Genomic DNA, 12,126 nt, shown 5'->3' with positions numbered 1-12,126 from the left:
CAGGACTGACCTTGCATACTGAAGACAGTGTGCATGCTTAAGGGATAGGAATTTATTAGCTCCTCCTGTTATTTGAGCTTCGCACATTCTTGAAGAGTTTCCTCTCTGAAAAGTGAAGCTGGGATACTTTGTCACAGTTGTACTTTTATTTCTACAGCATCTGTGTTGGGGAGAGAAAAGACGGAAATATTCAACTCTTTTAGTAGACTCCACAGGTTTTGATAAGGACCTTTTGGATTTTTAAGAACAAAGATTAAGCAGACAGCTAAAAAAAATCATGCCCTATCAAGTCTGCAAATATCTAGATAGGTCACTCAGAAGATAATGCCCCCTATTTATTTCCATGGAAACTACAACAGATACAAAGAGCAGAATAGCACTATGTGATAGAGCAAATTCTCAGTTTCAGAACACTGTTTTTCAACATAATCACCACCATTAGCTGTGCATTTTCACCAGGGATGAACAAGCACCTGCATGCTGCACTTATAATGGTCTGCAGTAGCAGAGATGACCTGCAGCTGTCACTGCTTAAATATACCATCCATCACTGAGCTCACATCCGCTGTTTGGTGTCCATAAATGTGCAGCAAGTGTCAATAAATGCCAATGGGTGTTTTTTTTTCCATGGAGGAGTTCAGTGACACACCTTTGCTTCATACACATTTCCATGTCAGACGCCGTTTTTGTCAGGTTGCCCCTCTGCTGCCACCTGTCACATGGCAACAAGATGCAATGGGACAATGGTGGGAAAGTTCAATCTCTACTGCCATACCATCAACATCAGACTCTGACATCATGGGCCAACATCATAAAAACAGGGACACAATTTTGGAGCAGCCTCATAGGTTTGTGATGCAAATTTCATTATAGGCCCCTACAATTCCACTGCCTGCTGAGCCCTGCAGATCCTCAATCACATCCCAAAACTTATGGCTTATTTCCAAGAACATCACCTTTCCCCAAACAAATAAAATTACGCCAGGCAAATTATTTCCCAGCAAGAGTTTGGTGACCTGAGGGATTCTTTCTACTGCAGCCAAAGGGGTAGGTTGCACGTGAACCTGGAGTGATGAAGAATTTGATTTACAGCTGGACCAAGATGTCCTATGGGATGCATGATGGAGGATGCTGATGCTGCTGAGATCCCTCAGTGTTGATCAGGATCAACATCTGTAGGTGTCCACCCCACATGACCTATTCTTATCTTTTCTCTGTGGGATTACATGCTATGGTTGAGACAAATCCAAGAGAGACCCAGTTTCCCCCAAAAGTGAGTTAAATAAATCGTGATCTGTATCTCAGGAAACAAACAAACAAACAAACAAACAAACAAAAAAAAACCAACAACATACAGTGCTTCTGAGGAGACAAAGCAAATTTGTCAGTGAAAAAATGCTATTTTAACCTGGGGCAGTCTGTGAGTACTTTGTACATGAGAGCTCTTTGTACAGAGAGCTCTTTGACTGCCTTGCTTATAATTATATTAACTAAGAGCTTTAACTAGGCTTTTATGAATATGCATGGCTGTGATCTCCTTCTTAACCCATCAAAATGCTTTTCATCCCAGGGTCTTAGGAAACCTTGTGAGTTGGTTGTGCTTGCTGCTGCATACCTCTCTGAAAGGCAGGCATGTGGAGCATGGCTGAACACCCTGTGTGCAGCTGTCAGGCATCTGCTGAGCTGCGAGCAGCCAGCATGTATCCTGCTCATGCCTTGCAGAGCTCTTCTGTTGAGATTTGCTTAGAGCAGAGTTTCTGAAGCAGAGTTTCTGAAGCACTGCTAATCATAGAATCATAGAATCATAGAATTATAAAGGTTGGAAAAGGCCACTAAGTTCATCTAGTCCAATCATCAACTCACCACCCAGAACTTAAGAATGTGACCAAGTGAACAGGGTTGAGAAGATTCTAGCACATCATTTGATGCTTTTCACCAAATCTGCCTGATCTGCCTGATTCGGTGATTGGCAACCTTGCCCACAGTATGGGGGTGGAACTGGATGGGCTTTAAGGTCTGTGCCATTCTGTGATTCTATGATCTGACATTTAACCATAATCTGTGCTGTATTTGCACTGATCACTTCTTCTTGTTGACTGCAGTGGTGCAGCCTCATGCCAGGAGTCTGTCTCATCATCTCTCTGAATGTTTATATATTGGCTTGCCAACACCCAACAGATGAAGCATGAAGTGGCTGCTTCCATTAAATAGCAAAATTTGTCTCATTTACCCAGAGTGTTACCATCTCTTCCTTTTTCTTAATTTCCTGCTAGTAAAATAAGTAATTCATAGTTATATGCAGGGTTTTTTTTCTTTTTTTCTTTTCTTTTTTTTTTGAGCAAGTCCTTTAGAATAGAAGTTGCAGTTACCAGACTACAGGACCCTCTAAATCAACTCAGATTAATAAGGATGTTGATAATGCAAATGTGTCGCTGCATGTTGGCAAACTGCAGCACTGAACTCTGTCATTATGGCATCCTAAAGCAAAGCCTATGCAAACATATCTCTAAAAAATAAATACTATAAATCTTACTAATTCAAGACAACGTAAGTAAAGACATCATCTAGTTTTCAGACCAGTCAGCTCAAAAGGAAAATTTCAGAAAGCTTATAGGCACTCATGAGCTTCTTCAGCTCTGCAATAGAAGCAGGAAGCTTCCAAGGCAGGTAATGGAAGAGAAAAGCTGTTAGTTTGATCAGGTATCAGCCCATCTCCGAAGGAAACGTGGTTGGGACCTATCAAGTAGAGGATATTAATGGAAAACAGAGAAAGGTGCTGAGGCACTTATCTCCTGAGGCAATATTGTGTGGAAAAAGGGGAACATGGAGAAGTTATCAGGAAGAGAAATTGTATGCCATAAAAAGCCATTGCTACAAAGCCATTGGTTTTAGGGCAGAATAAAGTTACAGAATTTAATTTCTCATATTTGGCAGAAGTCTTGTAAGCTTCCTTAATTCAGTTTTTGAACAAACAAGCAAAGAGAGTTTGTATTTTTGGAAGGTTTTAAAAAGCCTTTACATGGCTTACCTTAGCAGAAATGGAGGGCAAATGCAGCACACTTTCCCACTTCTTGAGTATCCAGCCCATATATTAAAAAAGCAGCCTCCATAACCCCTCATGTTCTCTTCAGGGAAGACTTGTAGATCTACTTTGAAGATCTGAAGAGCATGCAGCCAGGATGGTGTCTTGTGCCCAATGTCGCCATGCTCCAACCTTGGTGGAACCATATCTAATAACACATTAGTTCTGTACAGTCACACTCATACCTGCAAGATAGTTTAAGGGCCAAAATTTTGTCCAGGTAGGAAAGGCCATCCCCAGCAAGGTGCTGACTGAGATGGCCATAGGAGATGGAGATGGGATTTCTGGGTAATTTCAAGGAACATACTTGATGTATGGAAATCCACTTTTTGCAAGCTAACTTTTGGGAAAATGGAGAAATGTGATGTTGGGACATAGATTTTTGAAGGAAGATGTTCTCTAATCTCTGCATACAAATGGGCTGCTCCTGGGCACAGGAAGAATGGCTGTGTTGCTGGGGAGTTGGATATCCTGTGTTTTCTGAGCATGTTCACAAAGACAGCCACAGTTCAGCAGAAAGTTGCACTGAAAATAAGAAAAAGCAGGGAAAAGTCGCTGTAATTTACTCTTAGTGCTGACAAGAGGGGAAAATGTGGCATTTAGTGGTTGAGAGAAACTCAGAAACCTGGAAGATGCTCAACCACTCTTCGTACAGCTGAAGGGATGTAGTTTTCCCTTGTTCTAACACTGACCCATTCATTTATTGCAGTGTAGAAAATAAAATCAAATGTCACCTGCAAGAAAGCCTCAAGAACAAAGGAGGGAGCAGAGTTCAGCATCAGAATCCTCTACCTGAGCTATGAGACAGAGCTGTCTAATGCCTTAGAAGGGCCTCTTCTGCCATGTAACTAGCAATAGGACTAGAGGGAATGGCCTCAAGCTGTGCCAGGGACGTTCATGTTGGTTATCAGGAAAAGATTCTTCTCAGAAAGAGTGGTGAGGCATTGGGAAAGGCTGCCCAGGGGAGTGGTGGAATCACTGCCCCTGGAGGTGTTCTAGAAATGTTGAGATGTTGTACTGCGGAGCACAGTTTAGTGGAAAAGATTGGTGATGGTTGGACTCGATGATCTTGGGGGTCTTCTCCAACTTTGGTGATTCTATTATTCTATGATTCTGTACTCTCCATCCCTCCTCTCAGCTTTCCCAATTTATTCTGCTTGTTCACTGTAATCAGTGTTAGATGGGGTGGAAATTGTTTTTTAGAACAGGTCTTCATTCAATATGACATGCCTTCTCTATTAAACATAGACAAATTGGAAGCTTTCTGGGAGAATTAATTCAAACTCTTGCAGACTGCCATTAAGACAGGCTGCCTCCCATAAATAAAAACCTGTCCAACCAATATGTAAGGAAATTGACTCATTTGGAGGCTGCTTCCTGCCTCATCTCCAGGTCTCTAATGAAAGAAAGACTTAGATAGACCTACTCATGCAGAACTTAAAAGTAGCCTAAGATGGCAAAGAATAGTCAGAGGTGTGAGAGCCACTGAACACAGACAGCAGAAGATGGGAATCATGGACAGACACATCTGAGTCTTCAGAGGCAGTGAAGATGCATTGATTCTCACTTAGAGCAAACTTGTCTTTCAGAAGAACAGCAAAGACAAAGCCTCTGACAGAAGACAATACTTTCTTTTTATTTTTGTCTTTCTTTTACCTTTTCCTCTTCTCTTCTTCTTCCTCTTCCTCTTCTTCTCTTTTCCTTTTCTTTTCCTTTTCCTTTTCCTTTTCCTTTTCCTTTTCCTTCTCCTTTTCCTTCTCCTTTTCCTTTTCCTTCTCCTTTTCCTTTTCCTTCTCCTTCTCCTTTTCCTTCTCCTTCTCCTTTTCCTTCTCCTTTTCCTTTTCCTTCTCCTTTTCTTCCTTCTCCTTCTCTTTCTCCTTCTCCTTTTCTTCCTTCTCCTTCTCCTTCTCCTTCTCCTTCTCCTTCTCCTTCTCCTTCTCCTTCTCCTTCTCCTTCTCCTTCTCCTTCTCCTTCTCCTTCTCCATTTTCTTTTTACCTTTTTCTTTCTCTCTCTGTTTTCTTCTTGAGTAGCAAGAATTATGTTGCAACAGGATTTACCTTTCTGTTTCTTGAAGAAAACAACTGTGTAGCCTTGCAGCATCCTGATGAGACTGAATGCTATGAAATTGGGCACTCAGATATGACTCACAGCTGAGAACAACACCAGCACAATGGGACAAAGCCATGCAAGGCAGTGGGGCTCTAGGTTGCATGTCATTATCTTCAGAGCAGAAGTGGCAATCAGCAAATTGTGTGCCTGGTCACCCCCTGATATTGTGCCTGAAAACAAGCACAAACTGTATTGCCCCAGTTAGAGACAGGTGCGCTCTGTGGCTTTGAGACTACCCTGCTGCTGAAGTGCCCCTATATGCTCTCTGAATATCATCCTCAGGACCATTTAACCTTTTTTGTACTGTATTGAGCAGTCTACTTGAATTTCATACATCATTCATGCCAGAGATATCTGCAGTGGCACCAATCCGTGCAGTCTTTCCCAGATAATAAAGCCCACATCTGATCCATCTGAAGCAGTTACAAAGCTCTTTCTGTTCACAGACCACTCACAGCCCAGAGAAGCAGTGGAAGGATTGAAGCAGCATGTGTTTATATCCACTATTATGTGCTCACCTTGGGAATCACTGCACCATTTTCAAAATATACAATTAGTTTAAAGTTGAAATATGCAATTAGTTGAAAGTTGTTCCCTGTGACATGTCTGCTAATGAACATTTAAATAACAACTCTGCAGCCAAAGTACTGCAGCTGTGAATCTCTCCAAAGACTACTGTATTTCTGAAAAATAAGAACATTTTCTTTCAGACGGTGGAAAAAATACTGTAGGTTCCTCTCCTGAATGGATGCTCAGCATGGCTGCAGTCTGAGAGTTGTTTTTTTGTCCTTAACTACTATGGGCTTTTCCAAACTTCCACAGCATCCCCCACCACACAGGCATTAGGTAATCAGCATATGAAACTTAATTCACATTAATTCACTCTGTTAAGAAAATGTAATGCAGATTTTCCCTTTTCCAGTGACTTTTCTGCTCAGTATCCTGCCCCCAGGTAGTGACTAGAGTTATGAAAACCCCTTCAGCTGCTTTCCGACAGCCCACTGGTCAATAAATAAAAATCACCAGTGAGCCTCTGCGACACAAGTGTGGGTTGGTGTGGGAGTGAACAAAGATTGGCCAACTCCATCTGCAGCAGTAGTGCTTGTAGCTTAGTCTCTGTGGAGAGATAAAGCTCAGAAGGACAGTGGGTTGCCTACAGCGTATGTACAATAAATGCATCTTACAACATGTGATTCAGTAAAGCAGAAGAAATGCCCATCATAAAATGGCACTAGAGCTGCAGGACCAGCTGGGAGGACAAGGGAGTTCCTTTACATTTGTATGTCTCCATGTCTATCTCCAAAAAGTATACGAAAGTGGAAGATGTTAGAGCAGACGGCCCCATATAACAACAGTCTGATTCACCGAGGCTGCCTTCTTATTACAGGGAGGAACCAGCAAGTGAAATTCAAATATATCAAATATAGATGGGAGATAAGGAAAGAGTTTGGCCATAGCTGATGCCCTGGGAAACATGGGGAACATGTCTGGCCAAGGCTGAGACTTCAGGCAATCTGTAGGGTCAGATACAGACTAGCACCATGCATGGAGGTGATGCCTGAACTTGTATTTGAGCTCTCCAGTTGCTGCAAATACCTTAGAGCTCTTTGGTGAATGTCAGGAACAATTCTGGATGGGGAGAGTCTGAGGTTGGCTTTCTTTATCTTGTTTTACTGTTCTGTAATCTTGTCCCATGTTTAAGTGCAGATACCTGACTGGTGTATGGTGGTGGATGCCCCATCTCTGGATACATTAATTTAAGTTTAGGCTGGACAGGGCTGTATTTGGATAACTGTTCCAATACAGAAATCTCTTATATTCCTGCCTGGTGTTCAGAGCATTGCTGTTTTTCAAAATTTCAAAATTTCAAAATTTCAAAAGCAGAAAAAATCATGGCAAAAACTTCAGAAAACAAGCATGCTTTTCCAGTCTGTTAATTAGTGTTTCTAAAACTAATTGGCTGAGGAGTTAGTTCATGCTGCAAATAGGTGTTTAACTGAAATAAAGCCCATTTCATAATGAAACCAGTCCAGAAGAACCGCAGCAGCAAGCAGATCCCATTCGGGAAATCTAATAGTGTCTGAACAGCCTTCTCTTCCTAAGGGTACCAACAAGATACAGAAGGTGTAGGAGCTTTATACTGTGCTATGGCAGCAGAAGCAGTTGACATAGTGACACTGGCACGCTGAGATTGAATAGATATCAAAGGCTTGTGCTTCATCTCAGTCTCCCTACAGTCTCCCTCTCATCTCACTACAGTCCATGGTAAAAAATCCTTCCTCATCTTCACTGTAGGCCCCTCTTAGGTACTGGAAGGTCAATACCTTAGTAAGGTCTCCACAAAGTCTTTGCTGTTATAAACTCAGCAAGCCCAACTCTCTCCACCTGTCTTCATAGGAGAGAAGCTCCAGCCCTCTGGTCATCTTTGTGGCCCTCCCCTAGACATGCTTTAAGAGGTTCATATCTTTCTTATGCCTCAGACCTCAAAGATGAACAGAGTACTCTATTATATCTTAAGTGGATTTATGGAATATTAAATGCTGAATCCAAGTGGAAGAGATGCCAGGAGAAAAGCTTCCAAAAGGATTCAGAGAGAACATGGATATTTCAAAAACTAAGTGAAATGCAAAAATGTTGCATTGTTGGATAAAAAATTGCTGAATTCATTTAAAATTCCTTTCTTTTCTTTTTATCTTTGTAATGTAGCTCCATCCAAGGTAAATCAGCTATAAAGCCAAGGGAACCATATTGGCATTGCACTTTGACTAATCATGATAGTGAAGCATTTTGAACAGTCTTCTTCTATTTCAGTGCATTCTTTTGTTTAATAAGACTAGTCCTTTTTTAGTGAGAGTTTTACACAGTGTACTGCAGTTTATTTATTTGTATCAGTGCAGCATGAAAACATTCCAGAGACCAGAAGAGATGAATTGTGCAACAGCAGCTGGTTTCTGCTGGCTGGAAGGAATGAATGTACTGGTTGTAAAATGGATATTCTGTTTTCTAGAAGGAAATTTAAAGTGGATATTACAAGGATAGACCAGAATAGAAAAGAGAGAAATACAGAGGACTCAGGTACAGGCTGTCCAGAGGAGCTGTGGATGCCCCATCCCTGGAGGTATTCAAGGCCAGGTTGCATGGGGACTGGGCAGCCTGAGCTGGTGGGTGGCAAGCAGCCCACAGCAGGTTGTTGGGACTAGGTAATCTCTAAACCTATACTGGGTAAATCTCCAATCTAAGCCACCCTATGATTCTATTACTAAACAAGAGATATTGCACCAAGCAGGCCCTGGAAATGACCCAGCATGGCAGCATCTTAAAGCCAAGTGGGCAAGATCAGTGAAGGGGACTGTGAAAATGCTGCATCCCAGCACCATCAGTGAAAATACCTACCCCATCACCTGGTAGTGAGCCCAACACCTAAATTCTCAGTTTGATGTAGGAATCACATTGCATAAAAGCCAGCATGGTAAATAAGAGTGATACAGATGCTAAGCCACTACAAGGTATGTGACAGGGAGGAGGGAAAAGTTAAATTCACCTTTATCTATCAATCTTTTCCCAGAGTTAGTGCTTCAGTTATGACTATAGTTTATCATAATCTTCTCAAACAGTGAAAGACTTTGTGTCCCATCACTCACTGAATGGAACAATGCCACAGTGACAGCACTTCAGCTGGGGAAGGCTGATGTATATAAATTCTGTTTATTACTTTTCCATAGTCAAAAGTCAAATGTAAGCTTCTGCTTTTGCTCAGTTTCTCAATTTACAAAGCAATCTTTCATTTTTCATCTTTCATAAGAAAAACCTGTTTCTGTGGGCTTGCATATTTCTTAAGTATGCCGTTTTGCATATGTAAATTCCATTATGCTTAAATGAGAAAGAAATACACTGCCTCACTGTTCCTTGCTCCCCCCCTTGCCAATAGAAGACAATGGAAGTTCAGTCAGACCCTTGGTTGCTGTTGCTGGGATACAGTCAGCAGGTAAGTGTGAAAAGAGGCAAAATAAAAGATGTTATTGCAACTAGCAAGAGGCGAAGTGTTACAGATGCAAAATTTCTCAGTAAAGAGCCAGAAAGTTAGAGGGAAATGACTTTATTTAGGAATCACCTATATAAAGACATTTAAATATAATGAACTGATGTTGAGATTATTTTAAATTTCAAGGAAAACATGGTAAAAAGAGAGGCTGGGTCTGAAGACTGGAGGACTATCAGACATGTACAGAAATGAACCTTGTCTGGTGCCTGGAGGCTCAGCCAGTGAGGACCTGAGCAAGAAGTGACAGTACTTGCATAAAAAACATCACTTTGTTTCGGCATTCAGCTTTATCTGATCTAGCAATAGATGAATGTAACCACTGCCCAGTCCCAGCTGTGCGATTTGTCTTTTGGTGATGGCAATCAGCTGCCTCCCTTTACACCAGCAGAAGTGGATTCCACTTGGAGCTCTGTTTCCTCCACAGAAAATGAAAGTAATGGAAATAGAACTCTTTCTGTCCTTGAAAATCCGATGTAATTCCTGCTCCCAAGTGTTCCCGAATATTCCCGAGTGCCATCTGCCGGCACCTCCTCGTAACCCTCACAACAGCTCTCCCATCCTGCACAGTCCCTAAGTGTCCCTTTGTGGACACACATGCTGTGGCCCACAGTGAGTTTGGTTGCCCCATCACTGGGTCAGAAGCAGTTCAGCTGGAGGGTGTACAAATGGCAGGAGGATAAATCTTCAAATGTATGTAAATGGGGTTTTATGCTCAGCTTTGTCAACCCTGATCATCTACTAGGAAATTTCAGCCCCCCCCCCCCCCCCCCCCAATCTCAGAGTGAAGGCAATTTATGAATATATCTGGCTAATGAGTCACAGGCATTTCCTAGACAGGCCTTTATCTTCTATTTCACTCTAGGCCATCTACTTAGGTATCCATTCTGCATCCAGTGCCCCACTGCTCCCATCCTTTCTCCTCACATTCCTCCATCTCACTACATTTATATAACCAAGTACTTTGCACTTTTAGGAAATAAAGCTTTGATGCCTCTATTCTTATCTGATGGCTCAGTAGCCTGGGCAGGTTGCTGCAGGGCACTCTATGTAGGTTTGGAAATGCTCAGTGGTAGAAAAAATGTAAGTTCTGAGAGGTCTGGGTAAGTGGATAAACTGTGGGAGAGGCAATAACACGTAATGGCAGCCTGCATTGCCTAGAGGGTTGTAGATATCAAATATCCTTGAGAATTTGGGTAGCAGGGAATTATTACCCTATGGAAGTATTGCAGTGAGGATTCAAATCCATGAAACTCAAATGACTGGAGAGACTGGGAACAGAAGCAACATTTTTCAGTATTTTCTCTCATAGTGGTAGGACACAGTATGAGAAGAAAAGAAGTCTGGGTTTTTTTTCAGTTAATGTACCAGCATAGAAGAGCCCTGCTTTTCATCACATCCTCGTCATGTTCATGTTTAAATGGTTACGGATCTGCATGAAGCAGTAAAGTCACCTATGTAAGTAAATGAGTGTAATCTTGTCCCGTCTCTTTCTATTCTCAGCACTGTCTAGATAGATGTCTGTCTAGATATTTTAAAAGTAGATAAAGCACAATGCTTCATAGCTAATGAGGTTCAGAGTATTTCAAAGGCACTGTCAAACACAGTAACAGCTGATGAAAACAAAGTTTTCCCTCATAAATCACACTAGTAAATTTTTCAGTGCATTAGAGAACTATGCCAGTGTGTATTTTACATTGCTAATAGCCTGTGTGCAGAAATTTGGCATTTACAACAATGCAGACAGTAGAGAATACATATAAAACTCATCAGCAATACATTTGGATCTTTCATCAGAATTCTTTGGGGAAATGTGGCACAAGTAATCGGTTACTGAAGTCAAGACTTCTCCATGAGATTGGATTGAATATCAGGAACTGCAGAGCATGTCCATTTTTCACAGATGTGTTTCTGAAAATAGCCAGTACAGAAATATCAATTATTTCTAGGCAGAACATGGCACATCTTTCCTTCCACTTGTATTCAACAGATAAGGTTTAGAGAAGTGCACTTTCTCTGGGTAACCCTTTCTTTTTTTTCTGGACTTTTTCCTTCCTATCACATTTATTTATTTTTTTAACAGAATTTAATCGGCTGAAATTAAGAGAAGAATAAAAGATTGAAAAAACAAGAAAATGTGCATATATAAAAAGTCCCTTGGAAATGGATATGATTTCATCCATCCACAGCTGAGACAGAGTTAATGCTGCCCCTGCACAGGAAGAGGCAAAAGGATATATCAGGTAATCTCTTGAGCTCTCTTTCATGCCTACCTTTAATGATTCTGTATTGAATTCTTTCTCTGTGAATGTTTTTCTCCTTCTATAGTGAATAAAACAACCACATTGGTTCTAATACCTGTGGTGTACTCGTATTGTAGAAGAGTGGTGCAATTGAAATCTGGAGAATTACTTCTGCTGGCAGGAAGCACGGGGATCTATGGAATCCTCCAGAGTGACACCATATTAGAAGTGTGGCTGCAGCGTTTATGGGATTCATGGCAGAAAACAGCCACATGATGGAGAATAGCCCCAGGAGCAGCCTCCTAACTGTGGATATGTAGTAGAGTAGTTTTGCATACAGTTTAAGTTTAAGGCTTCATCCAAATTAATCAAAAACAGTGAGTATCTTTTCACAGATTGAGTAGGCTTTGGGTTTTTGCTTATTTTGGCTCCATCAGAACTTTTTATCTCAATAATTAATTTAGCCAAATGGATATTATTCTTCAAACATACTCATCCTCCCATTCCATTAAAATTATTTCAGAGAGGTCTTTTTTTTTTTTTTTTTTTTTTTTTAAATTGGGAAGGAGTGATTACATTTTATCTCTCTGTTTCTCTAGTTAAATCAAAATGGCCCTTTGAGGCATGACTGCATAGTTCTAGTGCTACTATC

This window comes from Tetrao urogallus (genome assembly GCF_951394365.1).
Source record: "Tetrao urogallus genome assembly, chromosome: 3".
Lineage (NCBI taxonomy): Eukaryota > Metazoa > Chordata > Aves > Galliformes > Phasianidae > Tetrao > Tetrao urogallus.
Note: the sequence above shows the minus strand (reverse complement) of the source record.